At 38.0% G+C, this 20,765-nt stretch overlaps 1 protein-coding gene across 2 annotated transcripts in view; it reads right to left on the bottom strand.

Annotated features, from left to right (window-relative positions):
• Window positions 1-20,765, bottom strand: part of CHRM3 (cholinergic receptor muscarinic 3) — a 567,088-nt gene that overhangs the window by 397,522 nt on the left and 148,801 nt on the right. For both annotated transcript variants that reach the window (XM_055589190.1, XM_055589201.1), the window contains exon 2: window positions 5,883-5,991. The gene's annotated coding sequence lies outside the window, so the exon portion shown is untranslated. The remainder of the gene's footprint in view (window positions 1-5,882; window positions 5,992-20,765) is intronic.

Below are 20,765 nucleotides of genomic sequence, written 5' to 3'. Positions count from 1 at the left end.
AGTGTTTCCATAATGATTTAGTGGACTTAACAGTCTTTTCTGTTAAAACAGTACTGTCTGGGTGATACACAGTTACTGAAATAAATTTAAGATAAAATTTCAGTTAGCTATGTTACAAAGGCTTTTTGCTTATTGACATAGAGGGGTTTCGGGGATTTGATTATTTTTCCCTCTATTTTTTTAAAAACAGTTTGAACCTATAGGAAACTTTCATTACACTTAATAGATACATTCCTCCCTTCTCAAATGAAATTAATGATAGATACTTTTCATGAATATATGAAACATGTACACACAAATTTGATATGCATTATAAATATAATTAATATAATAAAATCTTCGAGAGTTGGTGCTGGACAGGGAGGCCTGGTGTGCTGCAGTCCATGGGGTCACAAAGAGTCAGACACGACTCAGCGACTGAACTGAACTGAATAAAGCCTTGAGAACTACTTTATTTTTTCTTACTAATTTACATGGAGGAAATCATGCTAGCCTCAGTCAAGATGAAATTAAGTAATTTTTATCAGTTTTGAAATGTTGATCTAAAAATAATATGCTTAACGATAAACTACTAAGGAAGTTTAGACTAGAGTCAGTTATGTAACTTATACAAACGATATAACCATCATGGTACATTGCAAGTTGCCACTTTTCATTTTTCTGGTTATTTTTAACCATGTAAATTAATAATAATCTTACTGAGGAAGATAAGGAGTACCCTCAATAAGGCAAGAATGCAATAGGAAAGATGGATGCTTCTGTGGATTGAATGCTTGTTTGTCCCCCAAATTCATATGTTAAATCCTAATGCCCAGTGTGAGAGTATTTGGAGGTTGGGCCTCTGGGAGGTGGTTATTAGGTTATGAGTGTGGAGTTCTCATTAATGGGATTAATACACTTAGGATACAAAAAAGAGGCTCAAGAAATTGCTTTCGACACTTCCACCATGTGAGGACACAGCAAAAAGATGGCTTTTTCTAGGAAACAAGCGTGTACCATACATGAAATCTGCCAGTGCAGATATTGGATTCTAGACTGCAGAACTGTGAGGAATAAACTTCCATTGTTTATATGAGCTACTGAGTCAATGGTGTTGTTTTAGCAGCTTGCATGGACTGACATAGAAACGTCAACCAATAATAGGAAAAAAAGTGAGTGTAGTCTACCAAACAGGCGTGTACATAATACACGGGTGAAAGAAAAGAGAGTAGTCAATTTTAAAAAGGAGGATTAAGGAAGTTTTCATAGAAGGGAGAGCATGTCAAATGAGTTTGGAAGGACATCTTGGAGTTTGATGGGCAGTATCCACAAACAGGAGGAGGCTTGTGGGATCACACAGGTAAGGCTGGGTGCTTCTAGGTTGGGCTTGGCCAGCAAAAAGGTGGAGGAGATCACAGTAGACCAATGAAAGGGGGCCAGGTAAAGCTCCTTGAGGCATTCACAATTCATCTTATTCCACTTCTGGTTACTCTGCAGTAGTTATTCAACTTTAATCAACTCTTCTGCTTGTCCCTGAATACCTTCTGCTCATACACAACTGTGAATCAGAGGTTTACACTATTCCCCTTATCACAATGATGTTATGCTTAAGATTATTACCTGACTGAGTAGACCTATTCTTAAAGTTCCATTGATAAACACTTCAATCTCGTGTCTCCAGTTTAGAGGAGACTTCAGTTCTGAATGGACTTCCCTGGTGGCTCAGATGGTAAAGCGACTGCCTAAAGTGCAGGAGACCTGGGTTTGATCCCTGGGTCAGGAAGATCCTCTAGAGAAGGAAATGGCAACCCACTCCAGTACTCCTGCTTTCTGAATACCCCATGTCTCCTCCAAATTCTGGCACTTCTCTCTAGTTTTTAGAGATACCTTTTATCAAGTACTAGACTGACATCTAAGTCAGACTCCTTTAGAAGGAGACTTCTAAATTCATGAAAATGTTTAATATAAACATCACAAATCTATAAAAATTATGAAAATAAGCAAGGACACATGAGCATCTGTCTGTCCAGTACGGCTGGTATTCCAACACCATGATGCTGCTTTTTCATTTTGTTACATGCGAAATCCTAATATGAGAGTTCAAAATATGAACGATGGCCACGCTGAAGGACTGAAAGCATGGGATAAGGCAGAGCCCAGGAGAAGCAGGACAGAAAAGCACCAGAGTCGTCAGTGCATCTGGTCACCTAGGGTCCCATGCAGGGACAGCAAAGCAGCAGCCGAGCCTAACCCTACATCCATGGTTTGTGGGCTCCGACCTAGGAATCTACCTTCAAAACCTTTACCCTCAAAAGCCTTCTCCACAAACACGATTTTCCTAGTCAGGTGCAAACTTGATAAAAGCTAAAGTTATTGAAAAAATAAACAAGAATAAAGGAGAGTGTGTACAGAAGCATTCAATAATGTTATAATCCAAGTTATGGACAAGTCGGGTTCCATTTACACGTGAAATACTCTCTGGAGGCTGATATGGATGGATACAGAGATGGACTGAGCGAACATCGCCATTGTTTCAGATGGTTTATAACTAAAACGTGAGGGAAAGAGACTCGGCTTTCTGTTCTGAGTGATACACAGCAGCCAGCCACAATCCACTCCTGGATTACGGCCCCAATTTATCAATACTTCCCACCTTGGAAACAACTCATGACTCATTTGAAAATCGCCACCTATTCCAACCACTGAATTTTGTCCAATGCAAGTCCAAAAGAAAATGTTTTAAATTTCTTCATAATAAGAGTAAGTATGCAGTCTGTTTGAGAGCATAGGATTATGAAAACGAAAGTTCAAACTCTCCTTCTCCACCACTTTGTGACACATATTCTATTTTTCCATCTCCTTTCTTTCTTCCCTTTCTGTCCGGAAAGTCATTTTAAATGTAGTAACAGCCCAATCTGCCTAACAAATAAGGAACTGATATTCCCTGTTAGGCCTAAAAAACAGTCAATGGATTTCTGTTACTTTTATTTTTTTTATTTTTTATTTTTTTAAATTATGAAAGTATGATAATACATTTATAGAAGACTTGGAAAATACAGAACAAAGCTACATATAGTCCCACTCTATATTACAATTATTTTTAATTAGATAAATTAAGATTTTTAGTTGGAATTTCAATATCAAGCTCTCAAAAATTAATAGAATAAATGGACAGAAAAGTAGAAGGATATAGTAGACTTGAAAAGCACTATGAACCACTTCAACATAATTAAGATTTATACAATTATCATACAACAGCAGGATATAAATTCTATTTAGGTTCCCAGAGTCTATAAACCAGGAGACAAGGAACCTATCCAGGGATATAAAACAAAGGGCAAAAATTTCATGGTCTAAGGATATTGAAATAATACAAAGCCTGCTCTCTCATCACTGTGGAAGTTATGTTAGAAATTAATATCAAAAGATATTTGAAAATAACCCACATATTTTCAAATGCAGTGGGTCATTTTCATTTTTTAAATCAGGATGTCATATTTGTTGCTTATACTTGTAATTTGATTTAAATTATCTGTTTGTCTTTTTTGAAATTCTGGATCGGACAGAGCAAATCCTGTAATTGGACACATTTCTTAAAGTCCCCTAAATATAACATATGGCAAGACACTTTCAGAAACAGAGAATCTCTGATGCACGTTATTTTACAATTGCATTAGATAGTAATCTGTGAATATACCTTCAAAATTCCCAACAAAGGTGCCAGATATTGTGTTAAACCATCTTAACAAAAGCATTATGGACTATATTTTAATTATTTCCATTTTATTTCTCAGAAACTAAATTCAAATAGTTCAGTTACTACTCTAGATTTCACCATTAATTCATAAATGGGTTTGAACTTAGGGCTTTCTGATTCCAAAACCTATAGTTAGCACCATAATTCCATGCTTATCCAGTGAATGATAATCACTAATGCTGACTGATTACCTAACAAGTGTCACACATTGCTGCTGCTAAGTGCTCAGCCAAATTAACTCATGTAATTCACACAACAATCCTATGAATAAATACTCATTATTAGACCCATTTTACAGATGAGGAAACTAAGGCAAAGAGCAATTAAATGACCTGTCCAACACTGCAGAGCTGGAAAATGATGAAACTGGGTTGCAACCCCAGGCAATCTGACTCTAGCCCTGCCTCACCCCACCATACTTAAGCACCATGCTACAATATAAGCAAGTGACTGTATGTTATCTGTTAATTAAGATTTTTGTTTCACTTATATGTAAAAATTTTATCTGCGTAATAAAAGGCAATGGCACCCCACTCCAGTACTCTTGCCTGGAAAAATCCCATGGACAGAGGAGCCTGGTAGGCTGCAGTCCATGGGGTTGCTAAAAGTCGGACATGACTGAGCGACTTCACTTTCACTTTTCACTTTCATGCATTGGAGAAGGAAATGGCAACCCACTCCAGTGTTCTTGCCTGGAGAATCCCAGGGACGGGGGAGCCCGGTGGGCTGCCATCTATGGGGTCGCACAGAGTCGGACATGACTGAAGCGACTTAGCAGCAGCAATAAACCATTGCCTCTTCAATGGTAATCATATCCAATTTCTGGAAAAGAACTTGCAAACAACTTTTATTGTACTGGCCTGAGTATATAATAATTCATTCAATTTTAGTGGAAAAGTCTTTCTCTATATTACTAAATACATTTGTCGAAATTTTCATTTTCAGTTTTTTATTTTAAACAGACTAGGGCTGCAATGTGTTGGCTAAAAGGGATGATCAGATGAGGTGTTATAGATATTTCAAGAAACAAAAATTTTAATATATTAAAACTGAATGAGTAATATCTGACTGCATTTCTACATTGTCCTCTTGGTATCCTGAAATGAAATTACACATAAAAAGTATCTTGTATCTTGTCTCCTCTAAGTATAAAACACCTAAAAACAAACTCTAATGGAGTAAATATTCTGGAGGTCAGAACCAGAAGCCTAATTATATGGTTGATGGGGATTTGTGTGTGCAACTATATGTGAGGAACATGAGCTCCTTATTTAATCATAACTTTCTCAAATACAAAAAAAAAAGTAATTGGGGTCATTCATTTAAGTATAATCTTATCATTTATCTCTTAGGTGAATAACGTATAAAATATTTGACTCTATTAACCAATTTTAAAAGAAAATTGTGATAAGTTTTTTTTCCACCTTCCTACTTGTGGTATTAGTGAGCCACAGATATCATCTATTTTTTTTATGGGGTTTTACTGTTAATAATTTCACATCAGGATCTCATTTATCCTTTAAAGCAATCTTATGAGTTAGGCAAAGCAGAATGTCTGCCTCTCATTTCGTAGATGAAGAAACTGGGACCTAAAGATTTAAGGGACTAGTTAGATGATAAATATTGGGGCTGGAACTAAAATAAAGGGAATTGAGTAGAATTTCCTTTCAATGACACCATAGATATCCCATGTCAATTACCATATGATACCTGTGTAAGTGGAAGTATATCAGATATCCTGTTAGGAAAAACTGCAATAAAATTGACCTGTTTCAAAATATTAAGCTAAATAAGATTTTTCTGTCTTACACTGCCAGATTTATATCAGATGACAGAACCAAAAGTCACTGAAACTTTCCAGAGACTACTTTCATTCAGTTGAAAAGGAGGTAAAATTCTATACTTCTGAATTCTGCCTATTTAGGTATACTTATACCATATATATCAAAAAGTAAAAATATATGATAGATGGATCTAAATGTACTTTTTCATTTTGCAATTGGTTGGTACATAGACTGTCTAGCCACGTTTCATAATAGTAACACCAATACACGTGTCTTACATGTTTTTTGCAAGATAAATGCATACTGTGTTGAAAATCTCAATATATAACCATACAAGTGATACTGAATAGAGAACGACTTACTAGTGAGGAGCCTTGGTGGTATACATCATGATGGGAATGGGTATGGTTCAGTCAATCCACAGTCCACTGAGAAACTCGTAACAGAAATAAGTGCCATCACTGTTCAGACCTAAGCAGACACATACAGAAAAGACAGTTAGTCAGTAGATACCATTTTGTACCATTTGTACAAGAGCATATTTACAACCTGCAGCATTAAAAAACAAAAAGACACCTGACAAACAATCCAATGAAAGGGCTTTAATTTATACAACTCTGTAATGAGTAGTATAGCAGTGGAACCACACTATGTAAAGAAGTAAAAAGTTTAGTGATTAGACATTATATAGTGATTAAGAAGTAATAAAGTTAGTAGTAAACTGTATCACATTACTGGAAGGTTATAAATTTATCAATAAAAACCTAACCCAAAACATTTAACATTCTGTTCTAAATTTGGGGGGAGTTATATGCTAAGCACTTATAGCATGTCTGTGTATAAAATTTCATTTAGTCTTGACAACAGCATTGCAATGCAGGTAATCCCCTCATTTAACAATATTTAAGGCTGTGAGTAGGGCCCTATTCTATAATCTATGCTTCTTTTTCATATCACGTGGAGTATGCCAAGCACACACTTCTTCCTATGCTAACTTGTGCTCCCTATGACTTATGGTATAAATAACAGATATCAAGAGGATTATAAAAACACGTATCTCTGTTTCACATTTAGTATCCTAGAAAACAAATATGGTATTCTACTCATCTTTGTCAAAATGTAAGATCTTTTGGGTACACACAGATATTTGTTGATTAAGTAAATGAATAACAGCAACAACAAAAGTAGAAACGGAAAAAGAGAAAGTCTCAAGTCACACTTTTGCTTTGTCAATTCTTTCCTTTACTTACCAGAATTATCTTCCTGTTTGCAACACAATCTCAAGAGGAAAGAGTAAGAAGAATCACCTAAAAATCATGTGAATGAAGTTCAAATATATATCATTAAAAGAAATACAAACTATTTGGCAGTTTAATTTAGTTCAGTTGGAGAGGTTTCTGAAGAACAAAAAAGGTAAAATAATGAAAATTTTCTAGAGAGAGAGAGAAAAAAACATAATCCGTCTTTGACTTCTAGATCATATACTAACTGCTAACACAGTCTAAGCACCTTGCCTGTGACGAGATCTCAAGGGGGGAGGACACCAAGATAGAGGAGAAAACTAAAATAGCTAAAGACTCCAGGTAGAAACTGCACGATCACAAGAAACTACAAAGTGCTGCTCTGCATTGGAGATGCTGTAGAGAAAGCAGTCAAACTGGAGACCATGATGGTCAGATTCCAATTTACCCTACAGAAGAAGCAAGCATCCTGCCTGTGTAGAGCAAGGGCTGGCAAACTGCAGACTGCTGCCTGTGAGCTAAAAATGGTTTTCACATTTTTAAATCGTTGGAGGAAATCAAAGGAATCATTTAAGTGTAAATTATTTGAAATTCAAATTTCAGAGTCTATAAATAAAGTTTTATTGGAATACAGCCACAACATCTCACGTATATATCGTCTCTGGTTACGTTTATGCTATAACAGTAATGTTGAGAGGTTGTGAAAGAACAGTATTACTTGAAAGGCTAAAATATATTTACTATTTGACCCTTTACAGATATCATAGGCTGATTTCTGGTCTAGAGAATTATTAGTTCTCAATTTGGAAGGGATGATATTAAAGAAAGGGGGTGCTTTAGAGCAGATTGGAAGCAGGCTCTGGGAATCCATTTCCCTATATAGATCCCTATATAGATCCAGTGCAGTGCAGTATTATGAGTATAGCAGGGCTTTTTCTGGGGGCATGGGGGTTCTTTCCGGAGGAAGTACCAGAAAAGAGAGTAGATTCAGCCATACTCAGTCTGGCATACAGGCTACAGGCTGGACCAATGCGGATGGATGGAGAAATCCAGCCACCAGAATAAATGTTATTTTTCAGTATGACAGAATGAATTTCTTATGAAGAAAATCAAATCTCCAGGCTCTGATTCTCTCCCTGCATGTGCCAGCCTCTAGAAAGGCAGGTAATCAGTTTTTTTTTTCTTTTTTTTTGGTTTGTTTTTTGTTGTTTTCTTTGCTGAAGATCTTAGAAAGATTAAAAGAGAAAACAGAGGCATCCTAAAGCAGGTGAAAGACACTCCATCGATCCCATAGAAAAGCAAATAGTGGGTCATATCTCATAACAGATAAACAGGGGATGAAGCAAAACAAAACAAAGCATAAGAACTATATTTAAAAGAATCTGCTACATAATACATGAAAATATATGGAGAGGAAGCATTTTCATTTGAAGAATATCAAAGAAAAGTTAAATACGTTTTCTAGAACAACCACTCCATGCTTTTGATGAAGTTTGAGACAATACAGAATAAAATCCCAAAGATTTATCTTCAGAGAAGTTAATTAAACCGAAACAAATGAAAAGACACTTAAGTGGTTTCCCGTTTAAATATTCATTGCATCTTGATGACAAGAAATGGGGTTTTGATCTCAAAGACTTGGGTCTGAACATCAATTCCACTATTTTTCTTGCTGTATGACCTTGGACAACTGACTTTCTATTCAAAGTCTTATTTCCATCACTACTTAAATAGGGTTATTCTGAGAACTGTGGGACCAAATATGCATAAAATGTCCAGCATACTGCCTGTCACATAGGGGGCACAGGATATGTACCAGCTCCCTACGTGCTTTCCGATGCTGCTTGCTTTCTCACCCTCTTACCCTAACACTAATCGTCTACCACAGCCATTACAGCTGTAGGAAAATGGCAGGTCTCTTTCATGTTGTCATATTTGACTTGGCATCTTGTTCTTGCTGGGTGGACTATACCTTTTAAAATTTGGACTCCTCTCTAGTTAACAGGTAAATTGGTATTTACTTAAAAATTTAATTCAGAAATGAATCCTGAAACCTCCTTAATCCCTTAGACAAAAAATATAAAGTCACAACACTTTGTGTATAAACCTATTTTTATGATTAATATTGTATTCTTTTTTATTTACATGTGTCTTTCCCAGGAGGCTATATCTTAGCCAAGTGCATTGATATGATACATCAAGATGACCAACTACAGCCTCCTGTAGAAGACAGACATGTGAACAAATATATCTGCCTACATTTCTGCCTATTCACTGGCCTTACAGCAGAGATTGTGCCCTGATGCTTGTTGAACAGACAGCATCTCCTTCATGCCAGATACAACCTGGAGTCAAGCAGTGACTTCATAAATGCTTGGTCATAATAGGCTCTATTATTTTTTTAAAGAATAAATAAAGAATGAAAAAAAGAAGAATGATGGAAAGATGGTGAGGATTTGATTTAAAAGAAAAAGGACACTTAGCATATAGTTGCTGATCCTGACTACTTAATTATCCTGGAAATCCATATAGAAATATGCACAAAATCATATAAATATCTTCATTTTATACAGTTGGTTAAATAATTTTTAGAAGTAGTTCCCAAGAACAATCTTCTCCCATATCTTGAACATCTACCATGTGTCACACTCTGGTAGATACAACCTATAAGTCAGTTATTATTATTCTTATTTTTTTCAGAGGAGAAAACTGAAAATGAGGAATCAAAATAGAATTTTTTCCTTGATTAATCATCACACAGGAAGTTGAGACCGAAGTCTACCAAACTCTAAAGTCAAGGTGTTCCACATAACAAACTAGGCATGGTCTCTACTTTGTAAAAAGACGTGCTTAACAGAACACTCATTGTGTAAACAGTTGGTAAGTGGTAGGTGTTATAACTGCTTTTATTAATACCATAACCTAACAAAAGGGAACTGTTTTAACACTATTGAATGCTCTATTGTTAAATATATTATGCTCTATTGCTATAATAAGTATGAAAGTTACACTAATATAAGGAAATGTGTACATGAATGCAGAATACAAAATGTTATATATAGGCTTATTAAAATTATAGGCAATTTCATGTAGGGTAGATTAACAAAAATTATAAGACAGTGTGATAAATATAATAAAATTGTGCAACTATAGGTAACTTATTTGAACTTCATCAATTTATTTGAGAAGATGTGAATCTGCTTGAGTTCAAGCTTATGTTTTAAAAAGCAAATAATGTATATACATTTCTAAAAGTGGTGGTAACATCCTAGACCTTTTGCACATTTGAAATCTCACTTTTTTCTTTAAGTAAAATAATATATTACTGCTGTTGCAGTAAGACCTGTTTGTTAGTCCATTTATTTATTTTGCTATTGGGAATGGAAGTATTTAGAGGCAGATTTAAAAATTAGAATGACTGAAGTGAAGTTGTCTTTGAAATGGAGTCATTTAAACCACCTACTCCAGTTAAAGGGCTTCCCTTGTGGCTCAGCTGGTAGAGAATCCGCCTGCAATGAGGGAGACCTGGGTTCTATCTCTGGGTTGGGAAGATCCCCTGGAGAAGGGAAAGGCCACCAACTCCAGTATTCTGGCCTGGAGCATTCCATGGACTGTATGGTCCATGGGATGGCAAAGAGTCGGACATGACTGAGCGACTTTCACTTTCACTTTAGTTAAAATACACATCATTTACCTTAATATTTCCCAATTAGCATAAGCAATTAGCACATAATGATGCTAACTTTTATACACAAAAGTTTTATACACACACACATATGAGAGAAAGAACGAGCTATTTCAGCAGAACCTCAAGAAGAATAATGTGAAAATTATCCAAAAACGAGTAAGAATATTTGAAAAGAGCAACAGTTGAGACGCAGAAGGGTGTTGAATTACGCTCAGCTGTCTGCATGCTAAGCCTGCCCTAGGCCATTTAGGGCCCTGCTTATCTGAGTTTCAGACTTTCCTCTGAAGGCAGTTCTAACCAGTGTCACCCACTCACGAAGCAACTAACGTTCCTTTATGCTCGTTGCATTATAACAGAACACAGTACAAAAGATCGAAAGAATTCTGTTTGATCAAAAGAACTGTCTATCAAAGAAAGTGCAGGAAAGTGACCCTGATTGCATAGCTATGAAACCTACTCAACAAGGAATCAGAAACATCTCCTCCTGTGCGTGTGGGTGGCTCTTCTCCCCTATAACAAACAGTTATGCCCAGAGATTCCTGCCTGATTCATCCATGGTTTGAACAAACTAATGGTTAGGCCTGAGGCAAAAAAGTGGTATTCTGGATGAAAATACACATTTTAACTAGGTTTTCCATAATTTTAAAGTTATGTGAAAAGTATTTTTTCTTTCTTCATTGAGTCTAGAATTATTTTGCACCAGGCTTAACTCTTTCAGTAATTATATATTTGATAGCCACAGTGCTAAGGTAGGAAATAATAAGCCAAAAAGAAAGACAGCCTTTGTGAAAAAGGCTCAGGCATAAGCAAACTAGGAGGTTTTATCTCTTGGTTTGTTTTCACTGCTGCTGGGTAAGTTTCTTTGTGTTTACATTTGTAATGAAGAAACTGTCACTTCATGTTTACGTTTACTGGCCATTAGAGTTTAAAGAATAGTTGTGCTGAGAATTCACTTCTGTGTTTATTCTACATTTGCTCTCTCAGTGTTCCAGTTACTCTTTTCTCTTAATTTTAACTTAGGACAGTTAAATTAACTAGACAAAAATCAGTGGGAATTTTTTTCCTTAACATGCAGTTTACAAAACAGAGACAGCGGCCTCTAACTCTATTTAAATGTCAAATCTAACTCCAGCGTTATCTAACTGGACTGAGACAACCATTAGACAGGCTGTGGATAAAGGGTTCTCATGAACCAGGAAATCCTGATGGTAGAGACGCTCCCAAGCTATAGGATAGAGTGGTGCTGGGGAGGTGAACTAATGCAGAAAGGAGGTCAAAAGATGGGGCAAAGCCAGCACAGAAAAAGTGAGAGGCAGCTTTTATGGGCTTCTCCTGAGGGAGGTGGGGGAAGAGGAAACACACTCTCTCAGAGTCTCATTATGCTTTGCAATTACACCAAAGATGAGAACTGGGTAGATGAAGGAACGAGATACTTGGAAAGCCCTCGCAAAATGGTACAATCTCATTATTTCTCCCATTACATGCTCCAGCTCTTCCCTTGTTTTCCCTCTTATTTCTGCTTCTCCCCCTACTCTCACTTCTCTTCCTTTTTACTTTTCTTTCCACCTGTCCTTTTTCAGCAGGAACATTATCATAATCAGTGTTACTCATGTGCCTACCTGTGTGTATACACTTTGGTGGGTGCTTTATACACATATCTGTTTTCTTTTCACAGTCTTCTGAAATTGCTATTATTATCTATCTTTTAAAAACCTGCAGTTTTTATCAAGTGAATTTCACAGTCAAATAGCCAGGGAGTGAACAAATGTAGGAATCAAATCTAATTCTATGTAATTCTTTTATTAATAAAGGAAAGTTCTGCTCCCAGGGAACTCTCTCTTCTAAAAAGAAAGTTCTATTCCTGGGACTAGAACTCAGTGTAAGTAAAGAATTTAGCATAACATCACAGACTCTGAGCATCTAAGGATGTGAGTTCCGGTGGTAGAATCTGAGAGCTGAATTAAGTTATCCTTCAAAACACAATTCCACATCAGAGAGCTATCACTTTACTGTTATTATTTTGCTAAGCTGTGTCTGACTCTTTTGACCCCATGAACTGCAGCACATCAGGATTCTCTGTCTTCACTATCTCCCAAAGTTTGCTCAAATTCATGTTCATTGAGTCAGCGATGCCATCCAGCCATCTTATCCTCTGTCATCCCCTTTTCCTCTTGCCTTCAATCTTTCCCAGCATCAGGGTCTTTTCCAATGAGTCAGCTCTTCGCATGAGGTGGCCAAAGTATTGGAGTTGCAGCTTCAACATCAGTCCTTCCAATGAACATTCAGGACTGATCTCCTTTACGATGGACTGGTTGGATCTCCTTGCAGTCCAAGGGACTCTCAATAGTCTTCTTCAACACCACAGTTCAAAGGCATCAATTCTTCGGCACTCAGCTTTCTATATAGTCCAACTCTCACATGCATACATCACTACTGGAAAAACTACAGCCTTGACTAGATGGACTTTTGTTGGCAAAGTAATGTCTCTGCTTTTAAATATGCTGTTTAGGTTGGTCATACATTTCCTTCCAAGGAGTAAGCATCTTTTAATTTCATGGCTGCAATCACCATCTGCAGTGATTTTGGAGCCCCAAAAAATAGTCAGCCACTGCTTCCCTATCTATTTGCTATGAAGTAATGAGACCAGATGCCATGATCTTAGTTTTCTGAATGTTGACTTTTAAGCCAACTTTTTCACTCTCCTCTTTCACTTTCATCAAGAGGCTCTTTAGTTCTTCTTCACTTTCTGCCATAAGGGTGGTGTCATCTACATATCTGAGGTTATTGAGATTTCTCCTGGCAATCTTGATTCCAGCTTGGGCTTCCTACAGCCCAGCGTTTCTCATGATGTACTCTGTGTATAAGTTAAATAAGCAGGGTGAGAATATGCAGGAACATATTCCTTTTCCTATTTGGAATCAGTCTGTTGTTCCATGTCCAGTTCTAACTGTTGCTTCCTGATCTGCATAGAGATTTCTCAAGAGGCAGGTTAGGTGGTCTGGTATTCCCATCTCTTTCAGAATTTTCCACAGTTTATTGTGAGCCACACAGTCAAAGGCTTTGGCATAGTCAATAAAGCAGAATAGATCTTTTTCTGAAACTCTCTTGCTTTTTCCAACATCCAGTGGATGTTGGCAATTTCATCTCTGGTTCCTCTGCCTTTTCTAAAACCAGCTTGAACATATAGTAGTTCACGGTTCACATATTGCTGAAGCCTGGCTTGGACAATTTTGAGCAATACTTTACTAGTGTGTAAAATGAGTGCAATTGTGCAGTAGTTCAAGCATTCTTTGGCATTGCCTTTCTTTGGGATTGGAATGAAAACTGACCTTTTCCAGTCCTGTGGCCACTGCTGAGTTTTCCAGATTTGCTGGCATATTGAACGCAGCACTTTCACAGCGTTGTCTTTCAGCATTTGAAATAGCGCAACTGGTATTCCATCACTTCCACTAGCTTTGTTCGTAGTGATGCTTCCTAAGGCCCACTTGACGTCACATTCCAGGATGTCTGGCTCTAGGTGAGAGATCACACCATCTTGATTATCTGGGTCATGAAGATCTTTTTTGTACAGTTCTTCTGTGTATTCTTGTCACCTCTTCTTAATATCTTCTGTTTCTGTTAGGTCCATACCATTTCTGTCCTTTATTGAGCCCATCTGTGCATGAAGTGTTCCCTTGGTATCTCTAATATTCTTGAAGAGATCTCTAGTCTTTCCCATTCTGTTGTTTTCCTCTATTTCTTTGCATTGATCACTGAGGAAGGCTTTGTTATGTCTCCTTGCTATTCTTTGGAACTCTGCATTTAAATGAATATATCTTTCCTTTTCTCCTTTGCTTTTTACTTCTCTTCTTTTCACAGCTATTTGTCAGGCCTCCTCAGACAGCCATTTAACTTTTTGTACTTCTTTTCCATGGGGATCATCTTGATCCCTGTCTCCTGTACAATGTCAGGAACCTCTGTCCATAGTTTATCAGGCACTCTGTTTATCAGATCTAGTCTCTCAAATCTGTTTCTCATTTCCACTGTGTAATCGTAGGGGATTTCATTCAGGTCATACCTGAATGGTCTAGTTAGTTAGTTAGGAGGTCTAGTTAATGTTAGTTAGGAGGGACCATTTTTAGAATCAATGTACCAGTTAACTTATGGATGATAAAAACACAGACAGACAATTGCTACTAGGTCAACAGATATCTAACCTGGAAGGGTAGTTAAAGAGGTATTTCTTTACCAACTGAAACAAAATTAGCAGTCTATTCTCTGATGCCTCAGATGGTAAAGGATCCTCCTGCAATGCAGGAGAACTGGGTTCAATCCCTGGGTTGAGAAGAACTCCTAGAGAAGGGAATGGCTACCCATTCTATATTTTTGCCTGGAGAATTTCATGAACAGAGCAGCCTGGCGGGCTACAGTCCATTGGGGTTACAAAGAGTTGGACACGACTAAGTGACTTAACACTTTCACTTCACTTCATGACTACGTCATCCATCTGAAATATTCTAGGGATATTAGAGATGGAACCCAAGGAAAGCAAATTTAGAAGTCATCTTTGAAATGTAAAAAATGAAAGAAAAATACAAAAAACAGAAAAGCAAGCTTAATTATTACTTTAAGACCTAATAGGGCATGCTATTGGAATGAGGAAGCTTTCTGCCAGAATACATCTACAGAGGCGAAATACGCATTTACATTGAGATGGAAATGGTTCCCTTACAACTTCCCCTAAGCTGTCTGGTAGAATGCATAATTACTTTCAAGTATTTGAGAACCCAGTGCACTCTTCATTCTGAAACCTGAAAAGGCCTTGGTTTCCTGGAAGCACAGTATGAAGGAAGACAGCCAAAACAGCATAGAAAATACTTTTTTCACATTATCAGCCTGGACGTTTAGATGGTTATCTTTGTGACTGTCTCTGGATATTTTCCTAGAACTGTCTTGAAAGGAAGCGATTTATGACTCAGAAATCACAGTTACCTCAAGTGGATGTGAGAGAATTTTCAAAAAGTTGAGAGCTTCCTAGTATTTTGGGTATAGAGATGCCTCAGGTATGTCTGGAGTGAAAATATTTGCAGATTTCACAAATTCTGTTTAGTCTCTTGAGGTATTAGTACTTCCTTTAATGAATGTCAGAGGGGAGTTAAAGTGAAAAGCAGTAAGGATTCCTTAGTACTGATATTCTGGATCTCTTTGACTAAGTAAGAAAGACTACAAGTAAACAGGGCAATAGGATACTGTGCTCTTAGGGTAGAAAGAAGACAACCTTATTGCTTAAGATGGTAGCAAGTGTTGCTTATGCATTCAGTACTCCAGTGCATCATTTCAGGCAGCTGTCTCTTAGCCCAAGCTCCCTCTAAACTCCACAGTTAAGCAAGGGAAGTATCATTTGAAATGAAGATAAAATGAGGGCTTTTCCACTTACATGCTAGAGAAAGTACATTTTTAGGTTACTTACAAATAAAGAATATTATTAAGAAGCAAAGAACAACCAATAATCCTAAAGTAGAGAGCAAAATTAAGGCTTTGTACAGGAACTGTTCTGGGGCTTCCCAAGTGGCTTAATAGTAAAGAAACTGTCACTAGCCAATGCAGGATATATAGGAGATGCAAGTTTGATCCCTGGATGGGGACGATTCCCCTGGAAGAGGCAATGACAACCCACTTCAGTATTCTTGTCTGGAAAATCCCATGGACAGGGGAGTCTGGTGGGTTACAGTCTATAGGGTTGCAAAGAGTTGGACAAGACTGAATGACTGAGCATACATACATATGTTTAGGAACTCTTCTACAATACATAAATATGTATAGATTCTTTTTAAGCTATGCATTTATACAGTGAGGTTTACAATTAAGATTATCGACTTTTCTGACAGTTATCTGCTGAATTACATAAGCTTTTAACTTCTTGATGGACGTGGTGTTGACTTTAAAAAAAACACACACACACATACACACAAGGTGAGAGTTGTGAGTTAAATTATATTTGGGGGAAAATGAGGACGATAGCCAAGAAGATAGCATTTCAGATAGCTCTGAGAAACTGCTCCAAAGATGTGGTGGGGAAAGGACAGTAAATATGTGATTTTGGTGAAGGGGCCGTACATGCAACCAAGTACATATCTTTTGCAGAAGGCTTCTGCTAGTCACAAGGAACAGTCACCACCATGAAGAATTTAAGAGCTTTTCTAGATATGAGGAGATTACAAGAATTGGGCTCATAAAATATACTCCTGAAAATATCTAAGTACCTGAGGACCTGTTCCACCAGTTCTTTCCAGAGCACAGAGTGCCTAATTTCTGCACTCCACCCTGAACTTCTTTCAGGGGGTGTTAAAAACCAGCAGCTGCAGCAGTACCTGATTTAATCCTTTTAGAAATACATGGCAAGTGCCCATGGCAAGCACCAGTTTGCTTGACATGAGAACTGATATGAGAACACTCTGGTTGCCAGGCCCATTATTTACTGCTGAGACCAGTTAGTAGGATGCTCTCTTCACAAAGTTGCTTTTCTCCCTCAGCCTCAGCTCATGAGTATTATTAATTTTGGAGAATCCATCTCAACATTGTTTGCCATAGGAAGAGAATGGCTTTAGCCAAGATTATGCCAATAACTCTGTCCTCTAGCTACAGCTGTACATAAAGTATTGAGCCAGAAATAAGTTATTGATATACAATGTGTGTGTGTGTGTGTGGTGGTGGGGTGGGTAGCTACTTAAACCATATTCTCCTCTGGACATTCTGGGAATTGGAAAACTACGTTAAAGTTAGAATTTAGGTAATTTATCCAGTGAAAGCAAACTTGATACCAAGAGGATTAGTCATGTAACTCTGAACCCAATGTTATTCCTGACTTCTGGACTCCAAATGCAAAATGAATTGGGAGCAATAGCCTCAAGATGTTTAGTAGACTTAGAACTAGCAATGCACTGATGGATCCTGAAGTATGCTTTTCCACACATTCAGCAAGTTTGCAGCTTGGTAACAGTGCATGAGGAGCCTGGTAGGCTGCAGTCCATGGGGTCGCTAGAGTCGGACACGACTGACCGACTTCCCTTTCACTTTTCACTTTTATGCATTGGAGAAGGAAACAGCAACCCACTCCAGTGTCCTTGCCTGGAGAATCCCAGGGGCGGGGGTGCCTGGTGGGCTGCCGTCCAAGGGGTTGCACAGAGTCAGACACGACTGAAGCGACTTAGCAGCAGCAGCAGCAACAGTGCATGATGTTCAAGATACCTAATCTGCCTCAGCCTCATCCTCAATCTGCCTCAGCCCTCAGCCAGAGGGCTGCTTCTCTCTGGCTCAAGGTCAAACTGCAAACAGCCTGCACCCCAAGGCCTGGTTCACAGTCTCTCTCACAGCCCTTGCCTTTACTCAGGCGTAAGCAATAGCCCTGCCTCCTAAAGCCATTGACCTCCATGAAGCTGACTTCATGATCCTAGGGAACAAGCTTCAGAAGTACCAATGGGAGGTCCAGACCAGGAAACTGCTAAGATTCCCAAACATGAAAACAAATGTAGGGATGATGAGAAAAAAATCTTTGCAGCAGGATAGGATTCTTATGTCTAAACAAAATCCAAAGGCAACATGTGGAGCCTGAAGAATTTGCTAAAATGAGTGTGAAAGTGTTTTAACGAGGTAGAGCCCCCACTCAATGTGGGTTTGGTGTTCTAGAAACACAGAGCCCAGAGTGGGGAAAAAAAGAAATGGGAAACTCTGAAAACATACTAGCTAGGAAAGGTTTTTTAAGTAAGACCTGGTGACTGGGGCTCCACTGAATGTTCTTAACTTGGTAATATGGCAGCAATATGATGAACTTCATTCACTCTTAGGGATGAGGAGACAGATGGATTGAGAGGTTTTTACCCCAGAGGTGTTGAGTGCATATTGCCAATATTAACTATCAGAAGATTTCTCCCAGTGTTTAATTTGTCTGTCTTCTTCCTCTCCACAAAGATTTGGTGCTGAATTAATTCTACTACTGAAGTTCTGCTAAAAGTATAATCATTTGGTGGAAGAAAGTTGTAAAAGCAGCCCAGGCTGTGAACACTAAAGATCCATCTAAGATGTCAGCTGCATGAGAGCAGAAACTCTCTCACTGCTGCGTCTACAGCACGCAGCACAGGGCCTGGCAGGTAGTGGCATATTTTTAAATGGATGAGCATTCTGGGAGGAGAACAGTATCTTCAAAGTAAGTCTTTACTCAAGTTTAGCAGCTCCTAGCAACGGTATGACACCTCTCAATTAATGACAGCCTTATTACAATCACAGATTATTATTTTAATTATTCTCTATCATTTAGTGAGGTTCTCCCATGAGTTAGGTAAAGTGCTGGTTGTTCCAAATATGTACTGTATCATATAATCCTTATCACAACCTTGAAAATGTATATTAGCCTCATTTTTCAGATTAGGAAACTGATGATTCAAACTTAGGTTAAAGGGTCTTTTCCAATGAGTCGATTCTTTGCATCAGGTGGAAAAAGTATTGGAGTTTCAGCTTCAGCATCAGTACTTCCAATGAATATTCAGGAATGATTTCCTTCAGGACTGACTAGTTGGATGTCTGTGCAGTACAAGGGACTCTCAAGAGTCTTAGCCAACACCACAGTTCAAAAGCATCAATTCTTCAGCGCTCAGCTTTCTTTATATGTCCAACTCTCACATCCATACATGACTACTGAAAAACCATAGCTTTGACTAGACAGACCTTTGTTGGTAAAGCAATGTCTCTGCTTTTTAATATGCTGTCAAGGTTGGTCATAGCTTTTCTTTCAAGGAGCAAGTGGCTTTTAATTTCATGGCTACAGTCACCATTGCAATGATTTTGGGGCCCCAAAAATAAAGTCTCTCATTGTTTCCATTATTTCCCCATTTGCCATGAAGTCATGGGACCAGCTGCCATGATCTTAGTTTTCTGAATGTTGAGTTTTAAGCCAACTTTTTCACTCTCCTGTTTCACTTTCATCAAGAGGCTCTTTAGTTCTTCTTTGCTTTCTGCTATAAGGGTGGTAGCATCTGTGTATCTGAGGTATTGCTATTTCTCCTGACAATATTGATTCCAGCTTGTGCTTCATTCAGCCTGACATTTTGCATGATGTATTCTGCATATAAGTTAAATAATCAGGGTGACAAATAAGCAGCCTTGACATACTCCTTTCCAGATTTGGAACAAGTCTGTTGTTTCATGTCTAGTTCTAACTGTTGCTTCTTGACCTGCATACAGATTTCTTAGGAGTCAGGTCAGGTGGTCTGGTATTCCCATGTCTTGAAGAATTTTCCACAGTGTGTTGTGATCCACACAGTAAAAGGCTTTGGCATAGTCAATAAAGCACAAGTAGATGTTTTTCTGGAACTCATTGCTTTTTTGATGATCCAGTGGATGTTGGCAATTTAATCTCTGGATCCTCTGCCTTTTCTAAATCCAGCTTGAACATGCGGAAGTTCACGGGTCACATACTGTTGAAGCCTGGCTTGGAGAATTTTGAGCATTACTTTCCTAGCGTGTGAGATGAGTGCAATTGTGTGGCAGTTTGAACATTCTTTGACATTGCCTTTCTTTGGGATTAGAATGAAAACTGACCTTTTCCAGTCTTGTGGCCACTGCCGAGTCTTCCAGATTTGCTGGCGTATTGAGTGCAGCACTTTCACAGCATCATCTTTTAGGATTTGAAATAGCTCAACTGGAATTCCATCACCTCCACTAGCTTTTTTTGTAGTGATGCTTCCTAAAGCCCACTTGACGTCGCATTCCAGGATGTCTGGCTCTAGGTGAGTCATCACACCATCATGATAATCTGGGTCATGAAGATCTTTTTTGTGTAGTTCTTTTGTGTATCCTTTTGTGCAAGAATACACAAAATATATTCTGCTTCTGTTAGGTCCATAGGATTTCTGTCCTTTATTGTGCCCATCTTTGCATGAAATGTTCCCTTGCTATCTCTCATTTTCTTGAAGAGATCTCTAGTCTTTCCCATTCTATTGTTTTCCTCTATTTCTTTGCATTGATCTCTGAGGAAGACTTTCTCATCTCTCCTTGCTATTTTTTGGAACTCTGCATTCAAATAGATATATCTTTCTTTTTCTCCTTTGCCTTTAGCTTCTCCTCTTTTCTCAGCTATTTGTAAGACCTCGAGTCAGAGAACCATTTTGCCTTTTTGCATTTCTTTTTCTTGGGAATGGTCTTGATCCGTGCATCCTATACAATGTCACGAACCTCCATCCATAGTTTTTCGAACTCTATCAGATCTAATACCTTGAATCTATTTGTCACTTCCACTGTAAAGTCATAAGGGATTTGATTTAGGTTTAAAGATAATGTCCATA

The sequence above is a fragment of the Bubalus kerabau genome, chromosome 1, assembly GCF_029407905.1.
Source record: "Bubalus kerabau isolate K-KA32 ecotype Philippines breed swamp buffalo chromosome 1, PCC_UOA_SB_1v2, whole genome shotgun sequence".
Classification (NCBI taxonomy): Eukaryota; Metazoa; Chordata; class Mammalia; order Artiodactyla; family Bovidae; genus Bubalus; species Bubalus kerabau.
This window is presented reverse-complemented; position numbering and strand designations above follow the sequence as displayed.